The sequence below is a fragment of the Portunus trituberculatus genome, chromosome 18 (assembly GCF_017591435.1).
Source record: "Portunus trituberculatus isolate SZX2019 chromosome 18, ASM1759143v1, whole genome shotgun sequence".
Taxonomy (NCBI): Eukaryota; Metazoa; Arthropoda; class Malacostraca; order Decapoda; family Portunidae; genus Portunus; species Portunus trituberculatus.
The window spans coordinates 25185986-25200985 of NC_059272.1; the positions used below are offsets into that span (position 1 = coordinate 25185986).

Sequence of the window (15000 nt, forward strand, 5' to 3'; positions counted from 1 at the left end):
TTAATCTTAATTAATTTACATAATCGAAACTACTACTACTACTACTACTACTACTACTACTACTACTACTACTACTACTACTACTACTACTACTACTACTGCCACTACTACTTACTACTGCCACAATCACCTCCAACTTGTACCTTTCTTCTTTCAATATCTTTCTTTTTTTAGCATATATATTTTTTTTACCTATTTTTTTCTTTGATTCTTTTTAGTTTCTTCCCAATGTTTCATCTCCAGACATGCCAAAAACTTGCCCTGTCCGCCTCCGGTATCTGAAGTTGATTTTCTTTTTTTTATTTCTTTTATTTTCTTTTCTTTTCTTTTTCTTCTCATATCTGCGGCTGACATGAGAAGAGAGAGGGTATTGCAACTCTATAGAAAAGGAGGACGAGGAAAGAAGAGTAAGGGAGGAAGGAAGAGCAAAATAGATAGGAAGAAAAAAAATTGTGTAAGATAAAAAGGAAGGAAAGAAAGAAGGAAGAGTAAGAGGGATGGAAGGAGAGAAAGAAGCAAGAGTAAGATAGGGTGGAAGGAAGGGAAGAAAGAAAAGAAGACTTAGATAGGAAAGAAGGAAGGGAGTAAGGAGATGGACAACAACAATACTTTTAGTCATTCATGTATATCAAAGAAATGTGATATATGTTGTCTGTCAAATGTTTGGAAGATGTGATATTAATCTCTTCATTATATTGACCCGCTTATTGATGCATTTATTCATTTTGACCTTGTTATCTCTGAAGTGTTATTGACATCCATTGAAACCTGATGAAAACAAGTAATTAGAAATTTTGAAATAGAAAATACCAAAATACGTAACTAATTCGTGACTGTTCAAGGCGTTGATATATGAAAGATAGTGAAGTTTTACACTAAATATTGAAAAAATAAATAAATAAATCCTCGTATTCATCATTTTTCTCTTTCTATTCCTTATTTTCTCCCTTCTTCCTCTTCTTCTTCCCATTTTTATTCTACTTCCTCTACAGCTAACTGACAAAGCAAGAGTAATAGGCAGTATGTGAGTTACGAAAGGAATATACAAATGACGGTTGTGTTTATATATGAAAGGTAACTAAGTTTTAGACCAAACCTTGATAAAAAAAATAAACAGGAAATGTATATGACATGTTTTCCTACTGTTATCTGACATGGGCAAAACAAACAAGATAATAATACGCAAAACATTCAACAAATTACAGTGAAAAAAAATCTAATATAATATACAAGGGTTAGAGAGAGAGAGAGAGAGAGAGAGAGAGAGAGAGAGAGAGAGAGAGAGAGAGAGAGAGAGAGAGAGAGAGAGAGAGACGGGGGGGAAGGAAAGGGGAGTGAGTGTGTGCGTGATTCATTTAGGAACTCATTAAATATATTACGGTAGATTTAGCTGTTGTACCTTTCTCACGACAACCACCCCACCACCACCACCACCACCACCACCACCACCACCACCACCACAACCACCACCATTAGCAACACCACCAACAGCAACTTCACTACTTTAAATCAATATCACCATTTCATTATCACCATTACCACTATCACAACCTAACTAGCTCCATCACTACCCGTATGTGTGTGTGTGTGTGTGTGTGTGTGTGTGTGTGTGTGTGTGTGTGTGTGTCTAAAGTCCGTATAATCAGAAACACTTTGCTGTCTTACCACAACTGTATTCCAAGGCCACAGAGATAAATAGCGGGCTTTTTATGAGTGTTTTCCAGTTGATGATATAGAAATCTCGTCGCTTTGCCTCTAGAACCGTAAAGACACCTTGGAATAATTTTGAAAACTTAACCCCTTTAACACTGGGACACATTTATACCTTGAGATTAGACTTTTATTGACATTAGGAAGGCTCTGTGGAGGTCAAAAGATTAATGGTCCATTTTTCACTGTTCTAATCCCCAATATAAGTTTCTGAAGCTATATAAAATCACCAAATGATAAGCAGAAAAAATATGGAAACGCTTTATGGTACTCAAGAGGTTTAATAATGACTTTTTGAGACAGTGGAGGTGAAGTATAGTGGGTTTGAGAATACAAGCCTCTAAGTCACTATTTTTCTCTTATTTATATATATTTTTTTCTGTAGGAGAGAGGGCCAGCCGAGGGTAAAAAAAGGAAAAAAAAGGAAAGAAATGCCCACTTGGTGCTGCTTCTCTAGAGGAAAGAAATGCATTAGCCAAACTAGGGAGCAAATATACGAATAAATTTTAGTGATGTGCAAGTGTTGGCGTGAAACATACCTCACTGACTCACTATTCACCACAGTCACAAACCACGATAACGGTAATGCCTTCTTATCACCACCACCACAACCACCACCACCACCACCACCAACACATTACCATTGCTTCACCTGAATTAATGGACGATAACACCTGACGAAGAAACATATAATGGCCCTAACCCCTCATCACTCTCTCTCTCTCTCTCTCTCTCTCTCTCTCTCTCTCTCTCTCTCTCTCTCTCTCTCTCTCTCTCTCTCTCTCTCTCTCTCTCTCTCTCTCTCTCTCTCTCTCTCTCTCTCTCTCTCTCTCTCTCTCTCTCTCTCTCTCTCTCTCTCTCTCTCTCTCTCTCTCTCTCTCTCTCTCTCTCTCTCTCTCTTCTCTCTCTCCTCCTCTTTCACTCCTCTTCCATCCCTTCCCTTCCTCTGATTCATTATTTTCATCTTCTTTCCTCTACTCTCTTTCATTCCCTATCTTATTATTTTCATTTCTTATTTGCTCATTCTTTTCTTCTATTCGCCCTTTCTTTCCTCCTTCCTTCCTTCCTTTCTTTCCCTATTCATTCATTTTGCTCTTATTTGTTCTCTTCATCCATTATCGGTTTCTCTTCATCTATTATATTCTCTCTCTCTCTCTCTCTCTCTCTCTCTCTCTCTCTCTCTCTCTCTCTCTCTCTCTCTCTCTCTCTCTCTCTCTCTCTCTCTCTCTCTCTCTCTCTCTCTCCCGGAATACTCAGGAACTTAAGAGTTGTGTCAAAAATGCCTTCTTCCTTCTTCTCTTCCTCTTCCTCCTCCTCCTTCTTCTTCTTCTCCTCCTCCTCTCTTCCTCCTCCTCCTCCTCCTCCTCCTCCTCCTCCTCCTCCTCCTCCTCCTCCTCTTCTCCTCTTCTTCTTCTTCTTCTATTTCTTCTTCTTCCTCTTCCTCCTCTTTTTCCTTCCTCCTCTTCCTCCTCCTCCTCCTCCTCCTCCTCCTCCTCCTCCTCCTCCTCCTCCTCCACCTCCTGCAATGACGCTTAATATAACTTTTCCAATCACTTGAACGCTTGGGACTTCAAGAATTTTTTTTTTTTTTTTTTCGCCGCTTGGCATTTGAGGCGCGCGGTGCCTTTTCTAAAATCCGTCCTGACTCCCGCGCTGGATGTGGAATGCGTCAGATTAAGATTAACGGGAAACTCTCTCTCTCTCTCTCTCTCTCTCTCTCTCTCTCTCTCTCTCTCTCTCATTTGCAACTTACGATGAAATAAAAAAAAAAGATTCAAATGATTTACTGAGTACAGAAAAAAATATGGAAATACAAAATAAAAACCTGAAATTACAATAACTAAATCCTTTAAACTACAGAACTACTTGGTAATGTTGATTCAAACAATATAAATAATTTTGACAATGTAATGTGAAATAGTGAACAAAGAAATGGACGTTGTAAAAATGTAAAAAAAAAAAAATCACAAAAATCCAGGAAAGTATAATAGATGAGGCAACAAACATCAAATTAATAATAAAAAAACAAAACACTGCTAATACTGAATAAAGTCAATCTGTGTAGAACTGTAGGAAAATGAAAAGAAAAGCCTCACAACTAATATAATATCTCGTCATTGTTCTCTTAATGAATCCAAACAATCCACTGCCTATAAAGACTGTACAGCATCACGTTTATCAAGCAGGAGTAAACAGATTCTTTAATACAAGGGCTATATTTTATGAATAATGGCACAAACATTACTATAGTCTGTTCTATCTAACAATAAATCATCGATAGTTGTGATTTTATACTGAGAGAGAGAGAGAGAGAGAGAGAGAGAGAGAGAGAGAGAGAGAGAGAGAGAGAGAGAGAGAGAGAGAGAGAACCACCGCTACCACCACCACCACAACTATCCCCTCCTATTTAATTCCCCTGTTTATCCCTTTCTTTTAAAGATATTACTGTCTCCTGCTCCTCCTCCTCTTCTCTTACACAACCTCTTGCACCATTTATTCTCTGTCCTTTCTTTCTTTGCACCATCCCCCCCACCTTCTCCATCACTTCCTCTTCCTCCTCCTCCTCCTCCTTCTCTCGCCTTCTCAAGTCTCATATCAGTTGCAGCTCGCCCATAAAAATTCCGTGGCGATGAAGGGAAGGAATGGGACCTCGTATTTCCAGTGGTCCAGGCATATTACACCTCATGCCTTGCTTCGCTTCCATACGCGGGTTGCTCGGGCGCGGCTATCCTTCTACTGCTCCCGGTGCCTTTGTTTGACTTGATTCCGTACTTGTCTTGTCAGTTTCTCCGTTGTTGTTCCACTTACAAGGATCGTTTACTGGTTTACACATTTGGTTGAGTGATTTTGTACTGCCATTTTGAATAAGGTCGTATCAGGGGCATTTTGTTTTGTCAGTTCCTCTCCTCTGTCGTCCTTTTCTCTCATCGCCGCAGTGTTGCATCTCAGGTTGTCTTATGTTGTCACCCTCTTCCCTTGGTCTCACTCTCAATATGCATGACTCTACTTCTCGCCCCTATTCTGTCCTCCTCTCTAATGCATTTTTTATCACTTTTTTTGTAAACTTCCAGCGTATCTCCTCCACATACAAGGTGCAGGAGAAACGTTGTATCGGTTATGCAGTATAGGAAGGATATCAGCTCTCTAAAATGTGCTAGATTTGATATAGTGTGCAGGAAATATTACTGGTAATGTGCTCCCCTGCTCAGTAACGCCTCATTTGCAGTTAGTATATTCAAGCTCCGGTCCGTTTAATTTGTAGAATTTTTACATTTTCTCTATCCTTTAAAATTTCAGTTGCACATTATTTTTTTACTTTTTACCTTATATTTTAACATTAGTAGTATTTTTGCATTTTTTTTTCGTAATACAGCGCCATTATGTACTAAGTTGTTGCCACTATAACTAAGATTTTTTTTTTTTTAACTTCACTTCACTGTAGTTGCTCTGAGCCAGCCAATGTCCCTCTTACTTAAATCAAAGCTGCGATCTGTAAGTGAGGGATGCTGGTGGTGGTACTCTTACTCTTGTTCGTTGAGAGGGAGAGTGTTTGCGTTGATTGTTGAGGGTGGAAGTAAAAGATGAGTGGATTTCTGTAGCATTAGGTCTGTTATGTGAGTGCGAAACGATGAGAATGATTGTTGTTTTTGTTAGAACCGCGATAATATTAGTAGTATAGTACCCATATCCGCAGCCAGTCTCCAAGGTGAGAAGCCTCTGGTCGATAGACTAATGTAGGTAAGGGAAGCCGGCAAATTACATCCGTAGTAGTGGTAGTAATGATAGTAGTAGTAGTAGTAGTAGTAGTAGTAGTAGTAGTAGTAGTAGTAGTAGTAGTAGTAGTAGTAGTAGTAGTAGTAGCAGTAGTAGTAGTAGTAGTAGTAGTAGTAGTAGTAGTAGTAGTAGTAGTAGTAGTAGTAGTAGTAGTAGTAGTAGTAGTAGTAGTAGTAGTAGTAGTAGTAGTAGTAGTAGTAGTAGTAGTAGTAGTGTAGAGAGAGAGAGAGAGAGAGAGAGAGAGAGAGAGAGAGAGAGTCTTTTTGATGAGAGACAATGGTTTAGGAAAATAATGATAGTATTAATTAGCGTGGTTTGGAAAGGCGCCGCCAGCTGTTGGCTCTCATCATTTGGTTTACTCTTAATTTGACGACTTTTGATAAGCAAAATAATATTCTTTTTATCTATTTATTTACTGAAGGGGGATGAAGAATAATCGCCATGTGGAAAAAAAAAAAAATAGAATGAACCTAAAACAGAACGTGGGATTGTTTAGGTAGTGATCATCTCTCTCTCTCTCTCTCTCTCTCTCTCTCTCTCTCTCTCTCTCTCTCTCTCTCTCTCTCTCTCTCTCGCCACCATTACATTAATTTGCTTATTTTTTTCAGTTAGTCCAATTGCCTGGTTTTCTTTCACCTTTTTATAGCAATTTTCCACCACCTGTAGTCTTAATTAACACACTTCCAACGCTCTCCTAACATCAACACAAATCATAGCAAAAAAAAAAAAAAGGAATAAAAAATTTGCCCCCCAGAAAGTTACCTGCACAACAGACCTAATTTGTGCGGTGGAAAGAAAACGTAACCATGATTTTATTTCTTTCACACCTGGAGCATAGGTAAACAGGTGCGCCTCCCCCTTCATCCCTTTCCTGCCCTTCCTTTTCCCCACCTGTCCCTCTCTATTCCCCTTGCTTTTCTTTTGTTCCCATCTGTTTTCCTTTGTCTCTCTCTCTCTCTCTCTCTCTCTCTCTCTCTCTCTCTCTCTCTCTCTCTCTCTCTCTCTCTCTTTACCTTGTGCTTTTCTCAGTTCACTTTTTTCCTAAATCCACGCCTTGTCTTCCTGCTTCTCCTTTCTCCCACCCCCTCTCTCAATATAAAGGCTGAATGTGCGGGAAGTAATGGAATAAAGAAATGCAAGGAGAGGAAGGTGAAAACAGTCTTTATTGGATGTTTTATTCTGGCTTTTTACGGGAGGTAATTTGAATAAGAAAAGACACAAAAGAACGTGGATCGCATTGAAAGAAAGGAACGAGAACATGACCTGGTTCTGACGGCGCCGCTGCTGATCAGGTTAAAAGTTGCAAATGACGGCACAAGCATTCCAAGTTATGAGAGCGTAAATGAAAATGCTACATGTCTTTGGCAAATAAATGAAGCTATCTTTTCATAGCCACATCCACCTGGCGATAGTGTGCGAGAAGTTTGTGAACGAAGGAGGCAAGGATATCCAATGAAGACTGAAGTGAGAAAGGACACAAAAAATATTAAAATCATTAAATATGCAAGTGCTTTTATAGTACAAAGAGTATACAGTGATATTTTGATTAGAATAAGTAGATTGATATAAAACAGACGTTGAAAATTAAAAAGTAACATAGGAAAACTTAACAGCGCCGGCACTTAATATTTCTAAAAGTAGGAATATAACAAGAAATGATCCTTCACCATTAGCTACACCCTGAAAGACACAATTTACTTATAATTACCGTATAATTACTTATAATTAATTCATGGTTATAGGAATGAATGAGACGATTAAAAAAAAACAAAAAAAATACAAAAATACGAAATTAGTCACACTTAGACAACAAATAAATCTATGTATAATGGGGAAAGTAATCAGTAAATACAGGAGTGCAAAATCCTAAATGATAAAGAACTTAAGAACAAACTTACACGTGAACTATAGAGCACAAATCCCAGATACTACCAAATCAGCAAGAGCAAAGGAACATATCAGATTGCAGGTAACAAGAAAGTAGGAGGAAACTTGAGAGAAGAAGTTAGTAAGAGAAAAATATCAACTAATCATGAAATCTTTGAGAGAACAATTATCAGGAAGTTTGATCTTAAATTGCAGGTAGGAAGAAGATAAAGTGATGAGTGAGTGAGAGAGGAAAGGAAGACAGGAGAGAGAAGGGAAAGAGGAGGAGGAAATGAGGGAGGCAGGGAGGGAGAGGAGGAAAAATGTTGCTCACAAGAATGAAGAAAGAGTGAAAGGAAATGTGAGTTATCTCTACTTCATCGACTCCTGAAGTGTAGCAAGGTGGGCAGAGGGAGTGGGAGGAGCTGAGAGGAGTGAGAATAAGTGGAGCAGTGGTGACGGAGGGATGATGGGAGGAGTAGCGGCGGAGTACCAGATGACTGTGGAGAGGTGGAGTGTAGAGTAAAAGGGAATTTTGGAGTGGTGGTGTTGGGGTGTTGTGGTGAAAGGAATTGGTGGAGTGGTCTAGAGCAGCGGTGAGGAGGGAAGGAAGGGGAGTGGGTAACTTCTTTATTGTTGTCATCATCATCATCATCATCGATTTAGCACCAATAAGTTATTAATATCCTCAATTAAACACTACTTATTTTAATCATTACAGACACACACACACACACACACACACACACACACACACACACACACACACACACACACACACACACACACACACACACACACACACACACACACTGTCTCGTAGGTTTAAACCCCTCTAGGGCCTGGTCACCTAACGGATTTTTCTGGTAAGAAGCGGGACAGTTACTGGCTCCCCTGACCAGAGCGATGGGATGTTTGGTGTGTGAGGTCACAGTGCTACCCGAAAATCGGTAGTAATGAACTCTTGATTTCCCACTAAGACGGCAACGGCCTAGGGATGCGAGGATGCTCGTGATCACGCCTTAGGGAATACACACACACACACACACACACACACACACACACACACACACACACACACACACACACACACACACACACACACACACACACACACACATACACTTAAAATAAATAAGTAAATTAATAAATGAATTCTAGGTTAAGTTATATCCATAGTTAGGTTAAGCATTTCAGTTCATTGTTTTAATGTCCCCCCCCCTCCTGTACATTTTCAGTGTAATATTTTACATTATTATTATTATTATTATTATTATTATTATTATTATTATTATTATTATTATTATTATTATTATTACACACACACACACACACACACACACACACACACACACACACACACACACACACACACACACACACACACACACACACACACACACACACACACACACACACCTGAGTTTCATCTTCCAACCCTCAGGAAAATATTGATTCTTGCAGCAAATTTACCTGGAAAGTCAATTAGTGTCTTGATTAATTAAGCAAGCTTCGTCAGCAGCACGTGTTATTTTCCTTTGTTTTCACTTTTATAATTTATATAAATTTCCTTTTTTTATTCTTATTGTTTTTTTTTTTATTAAATTAACATGTTTCATATTTACTTTTTTTTATAATTTTGTCAGTATGTTTATTTTTTGTCGATGTGTACACAATTTTCCGATCTTCATTCTCGCTTTTAATATTTATTTTTATTATATTTAAATGTTTGCTCCTTAATCTTTATCCTCTGTGTGTACAGTTTATCTTCATTTTCTTTATTTTCTTTCACTTTTTACGTTGCCCATCCGTATGTCATAATTTGCATCCTTAATTTCTTTCTTATTTTTGCTATTCCTCATTTTTCATTCTTCATTTCTGTTTCCCATCCTGTTTTTATCTTATTTTCAAATTTATTTTATACATTCTTTATTTTGCCTTCATTAATCCCTCGGTCATTGCTTAAGGAACATTCTACAATTTCCTTTATTCCTCTTTTGCTTCTTCTCTTCTTTTATCCCAACTTTTTTATTATTCTTTTGTCTCTCGTTATTCTTGCCACAACTACACACTTCTAACATTCCTTCCTCCCTCTTTTTCCCTCCTTTCCTCTCCCCCATCTTTCCTTTCTCTTCTTCATGTTACCTAATTAACTTCCTCTTTTCTTTCTTTCTTTACTTTCTTCCTTCCTGTCATTCTTCCTTCTCGCCATCCTCTCTCACTTCCTTTTCTTCTTCCATCCCTCCTTCCTTTCCACTGAATTACACACGACACTCAATTAAAAGTCAACCTGTGTGTGTGTGTGTGTGTGTGTGTGTGTGTGTGTGTGTGTGTGTGTGTGTGTGTGTGTGTGTGTGTGTGTGTGTGTGCGCGCGCTTTGTGTTGTGATAATTACCTACATGTATAATTTGTTACCATAATTAGATCCAAATTCTCTCCTACTCCTTTATCTTTTATTATTTTTTTTTTTTCTCTCTTACCACCTTCCTTTCTCTCTCCACCTAAACACTACCACCACCGCTGCTCCCTCCGTCCCTTCCTCCCTCCCTCCCTCCGTCTAATTGTGGACGGAGTCATAACTCACTGCTAATGAAAGGTGCCTCACTTTCTGTCCATTCTCGACTTCTCATGCTTTTCTCTACGCCTCTTTTCACTAAGCCTGTTTTCCGGTACGTAATTGTCTTTTGATAGTGAGTGGGTTGGTGGTGGTGGTGGTGGTGGTGGTGGTGGTGGTGATGACTGCTGCTGTTACTTTTGTTACTGGTACTATTATTATTACTAGTGATACTACTACTGCTGGTACTACTGGTGCTATAGTTCTGCTACTGCTGCTACCAGTAATGCTACTAGTATTATTTTTACTGCTACCGATTACTTTACTGTTACTACTACTACTACTACTACTACTACTACTACTACTACTACTACTACTACTACTACTACTACTACTACTACTACTACTACTACTAATAATAATAATAATAATAATAACAATAATAATAACAATGATAATAATAATAATAATAATAATAATAATAATAATAATAATAATGATAATAATAATAATAACAATAATAATAATAATGATAGACATGTGTTAGTATATAATAGATATAAGTGATAATTATGATTACAATAAAGACATAGATGATATATTATGACACGCGATAATTAAAACTTTTGAAAATTGAAAATATTAATGCTGATAAGATACGAGGACCACGAAAGAATACGAACCCTCTCTCTCTCTCTCTCTCTCTCTCTCTCTCTCTCTCTCTCTCTCTCTCTCTCTCTCTCTCTCTCTCTCTCGTGCGCGCCCGCGCGCTAAATTTTTCCCAGTACTCTAGTGATTTACGCGTTAATTAGCGCAGGTAAGATAAACATTTTCTTTGTTTGAGTAAATGAATGTTCGCCAGGTAGTCATTCATTTTAGGCACTCCACCCTCTCCACTCTACCCCATTTTATTCCACTCCCACTCTTACTCTTCTCGCCACCCCATGTTACTCCGCTCCACTCTATATAATTAATTCGTTGTCACAGTTCCCTTATTTTCATGTTATTTTGGTTTTATTCCTGAGTGTGTGATAGAAGATACAGGTAGCGTGGCCGAGCGGTCTAAGGCGCTGGTTTAAGGCACCAGTCTCTTCGGAGGCGTGGGTTCGAATCCCACCGCTGCCAGGTTAATTTTTCGTTTTACGGTGTTTTTGTGTGATGGTGTGATAGGGTTGTAGGGATAGGTGGTGGTGGTGGTGATGGTGGCGGTGGTGGTTGTGTTGATAGTGAATATTGGTAGTGGTTTTGGTGGTGGTGGTGGTTGCAGTTGTTGTTTGTTGTTGGTAGTTGTGGTGATGGTGAATAAGGATAGTGGCTGGTGGTGGTGGTGGTGGTAGTCGTTGTTGTTTGTAGTGATTGTGGTTATGGTGGGATAGTATTAATGCAGAGTTAGTAAAAAGAATTCTCTCTCTCTCTCTCTCTCTCTCTCTCTCTCTCTCTCTCTCTCTCTCTCTCTCTCTCGTTGAGAAGAAGCAAACACATCATTGCGTGGTGAGGTAAGGAAACGTAATCTGGTGAACCTTGATCCTAAATAAAATGGAAGAGGGAATATGAAGAGCATCTCGAGGGAAATTCTATTGTGAGTGGGTCCTGCTGTCTATTTTTCCCATTGGATGTAATTAAACGGAGAGTTGCATAATAGAGCACGGAAAAGTATTGAAGCCATGTGTACCCTTAAAAAGTACATGTAGTGTCAAAAAAACGGAAAATTTATTAATATTCTCAGTTGCTTTAATCCTACACTCATGAAAGATTCTAAGTCACAGGAACAAGAGCGGTCAAACTGAAATAAACAGCAAAATTATTACTTACTCTTGTTTTCTATTATTAACTGTGTTCCCTAGTGTATCGGGGTCCAGCTCTTCATATCCCAAGATTGGTTGAGTTTAGTAGTGTTTCTGAGCTGTTTTGATTTTTCTTGCTGACATTCTAAGTGGCTGTTTCCTAGTTCCTTGTTGGTCCAGCTCTTCATATTCCAAAATTGGTTGATTTTAGTTTTGTTTCCAAACTGTTTTGGTTTTTCTTACATACATTCGAAGTGGCAGTAAGGCAGGAAAACACAACTAAGCGGGATAGTGTTTCTTCTGAGTTTCCTGTGTTTGTGTGGCGAGTTGGTGGAATGAGATATAGTTTTGGGTGGTGTCCTTATATTTGCAGAAAAATACAACAAAGCGGGATAGTGTTTCTTCTGAGTTACCTGTGTTTGTGTGGCGAGTTGGTGGAATGAGATATACTTTTTGGTGTTTTCGTATCCTTATATTTGTAGGTTTCTAATGAGATTCCACGTATTTTTTTTACCGTATTTAATCCAGTGTGCTTATTGAGTTACCATTGAATCTATCTATATCGCTGCTCAATTTATTTTCAACTTTATCTAATGTGTGTGAATCGCTATTGAATTCACTGTTGTCGTTCGATCTCTGCCTTTTGCCGTAGATCATTAAAGAGAACTCATCTGTTAAGAATACTGATAATCTCTTTTTTTTTTGTCTCTATTTTGGGTTTGGTATATCTACGTAGATCTCTTGAATCTGGTGTGAGGGAATGTCTGGATATTCTTCGTGTGTGAATGTAAGTCTCCGTAAGTGGTTCTTGGTGTTTAATCTGAGTATATGTAGCTCTCGATATGTAGTTTTATGGTACAACGCAGGAAATAAAGGAAAGATGGTGCTACGTTTTTTAAGAGACGTGGACCAACACAACGCTGGAACTAATGACTGGAACTATTTTCTATTTAATTTTGATGTATTCTAGAGATGAAAAATTGACAAGTTCACAAGTTTAATTTCCGTTTATATCTTCCCCGTGTTTGTCTATTAACATTTAGCACCTCGATTCCTTCCCATTTTCCTTTTCTATCGCTACATTTCAGCATCCATGGTTTGTAGTTCCAGTATATTGTTAATTGACTGCACACGACTACGTTACATGCATTTTTGCCTCTCGTCTGACCTTACCTTTCATTATAACTAAAAAAACCTAAAATTTCGCGGAGATTTTAACAGGTGCATTCCTTCCCTCCTCTATTCGCTATTTTTTCGTTGTTACTCGTAATAGTGGAAGTTTTTGCATGAATCCTAATTTAAACACTCATTTGACTTTATTCCCTTCTCACAACAACGCGGCAAAGGAAAAAAAAAACTTTGCGAATCTCATAATTTAGTAAGACTTTTTTCCTCTCTTGTGTTACTTGTTATAAATGAGAGAGAGAGAGAGAGAGAGAGAGAGAGAGAGAGAGAGAGAGAGAGAGAGAGAGAGAGAGAGAGAGAGAGAGAGAGAGAGAGAGAGAGAAACTTAGGTCCTGCACTGGCTAAACGTAAATTAAACCACACATTTAGCTTTATTTTCCATTATAACTACCCAACAGAAAACGAGGAGAGGAAGAAGAATGTGTGCTTGCATGTGTGTGTGTGTGTGTGTGTGTGTGTGTGTGTGTGTGTGTGTGTATTAGGGTCATAATTTAGTGTAGGCGCTTTGCTTTTGTTTCCAGGGTTATAAATGCGTAGGAGGGGATGGGTTAGGGGAGAGGGAGGTGTGTATAAGGGAGCAGGATAGATGGCGGGCTGCAACTCAGGTGGCGGCGCAGGAAACAAAGACGAATCGCAATGCACCTCGACTCTTTTTATTGAGCAGTGTGTGAAGGAGATCCCGCGACGCCCTGCTGGGGATCAAGAGCCGCTGCGGGATTATTTGTTGCTTCAGTGTGTGTGTGTGTGTGTGTGTGTGTGTGTGTGTGTGTGTGTGTGTGTGTGTGTGTGTGTGTGTGTGTGTGTTCTGTATAATGTTACTTGTTTTGCAGAAATAATATTGTAATTATTTTTTTTCTCTGCTGAACTCCTGAATAACATGTTAATTACGATATGACTATTTATTTGCTTGTATATATATATATATATATATATATATATATATATATATATTTAAGTTTTAGGGAGAACGAATATGGCCACGAAAAATAAAACGTGTGGTGTAACAAAATGCCTACACGTACAGAAAGAAAAATAATCGGCCTTGATGTTACGTGAATATTAATACATACATAAAAAGAAAGAAAAAAAAAGACCGTGTGGGAAGCAAAAGTCATGTAAGTGAAGTGGCGCCACAAAAGAAGTGATTAAATTCGAGACACTGTTAGGTAAAGGATTAAACTATTAAAGAAAAAAAACATTAAAATTTATGTGTTCCTTACTCAAAATATACGTAAGTTGGTTTTATTTGTGTGAACACCAAGTATAGAGCGATTGTGTGTGTGTGTGTGTGTGTGTGTGTGTGTGTGTGTGTGTGTGTGTGTGTGTGTGTGTGTGTGTGTGTGTGTGTGTGTGTGTGTGTGTGTGTGTGTGTGTGTGTGTGTGTGTGTGTTTCGCCACCAAGCATTCTTGAGATTTTCATTAGCTTCAGGGTTCACACCATGAGAGAAAACAATTTTGTTAGAAAGAAAATCACAAAGAAGAAGCATGCGTGGGAAGAAGAGGAGGAGGAGGAGGAGGAGGAGGAGGAGGAGGAGGAGGAGGAGGAGGAGGAGGAGGAGGAGGAGGAGGAGGAGGAGGAGGAGGAGGAGGAGGAGGAGGAGGAGGAGGAGGAGGAGGAGGAGGAGGAGGAGGAGGAGGAGGAGCAACTATCCCCTCTTATCCCCTCTTCTTCAATGACACTCAACTGTCTCCCTCTTCCACAATGAATATCCTCGGTCTGTCCTTTGCTCATAATCTTAACTGGAAACTTCACATATCTCAGCTTCTATGAAATTAGGTGTTCTGAGGCGTCTCCGACAGTTTTTCTCGCCCCTCCAACTGCTTACTCTGTATAAGGGCCTTATCCGTCCCTGTATGGAGTACCCTTCGCATGTTTGGGGGGGTTCCAATCACACAACTTTGCTTGATAGGGTGGAATCGAAAGCTCTTCGTCTCATCAACTCCCCTCCTCTGACTAACTGTCTTCAGTCTCTTTCTCACCGCCGAAATGTTGCATCCCTTTCTATATTTTATCGCTATTTTCATGGTAACTGTTCTACTGTTCTTGCTAACTGCATGCCTCCCCTCCTCCTGCGGCCACGCTGCACAAGGCTTTCTTCTTCCTCTCATCCCTATTCTGTCCAACTC

At 39.1% G+C, this 15000-nt stretch overlaps 1 long non-coding RNA gene and 1 other non-coding gene across 2 annotated transcripts in view; both read left to right on the top strand.

Moving 5' to 3' along the window:
• The window catches only part of LOC123505791, a 45927-nt gene that overhangs the window by 22351 nt on the left and 8576 nt on the right, over nucleotides 1-15000 (top strand). The gene's annotated exons all lie outside the window — the stretch shown is intronic.
• Trnal-aag lies at nucleotides 10948-11029 on the top strand. The gene has a single exon. It is a non-coding gene; the product is annotated as a tRNA-Leu (tRNA).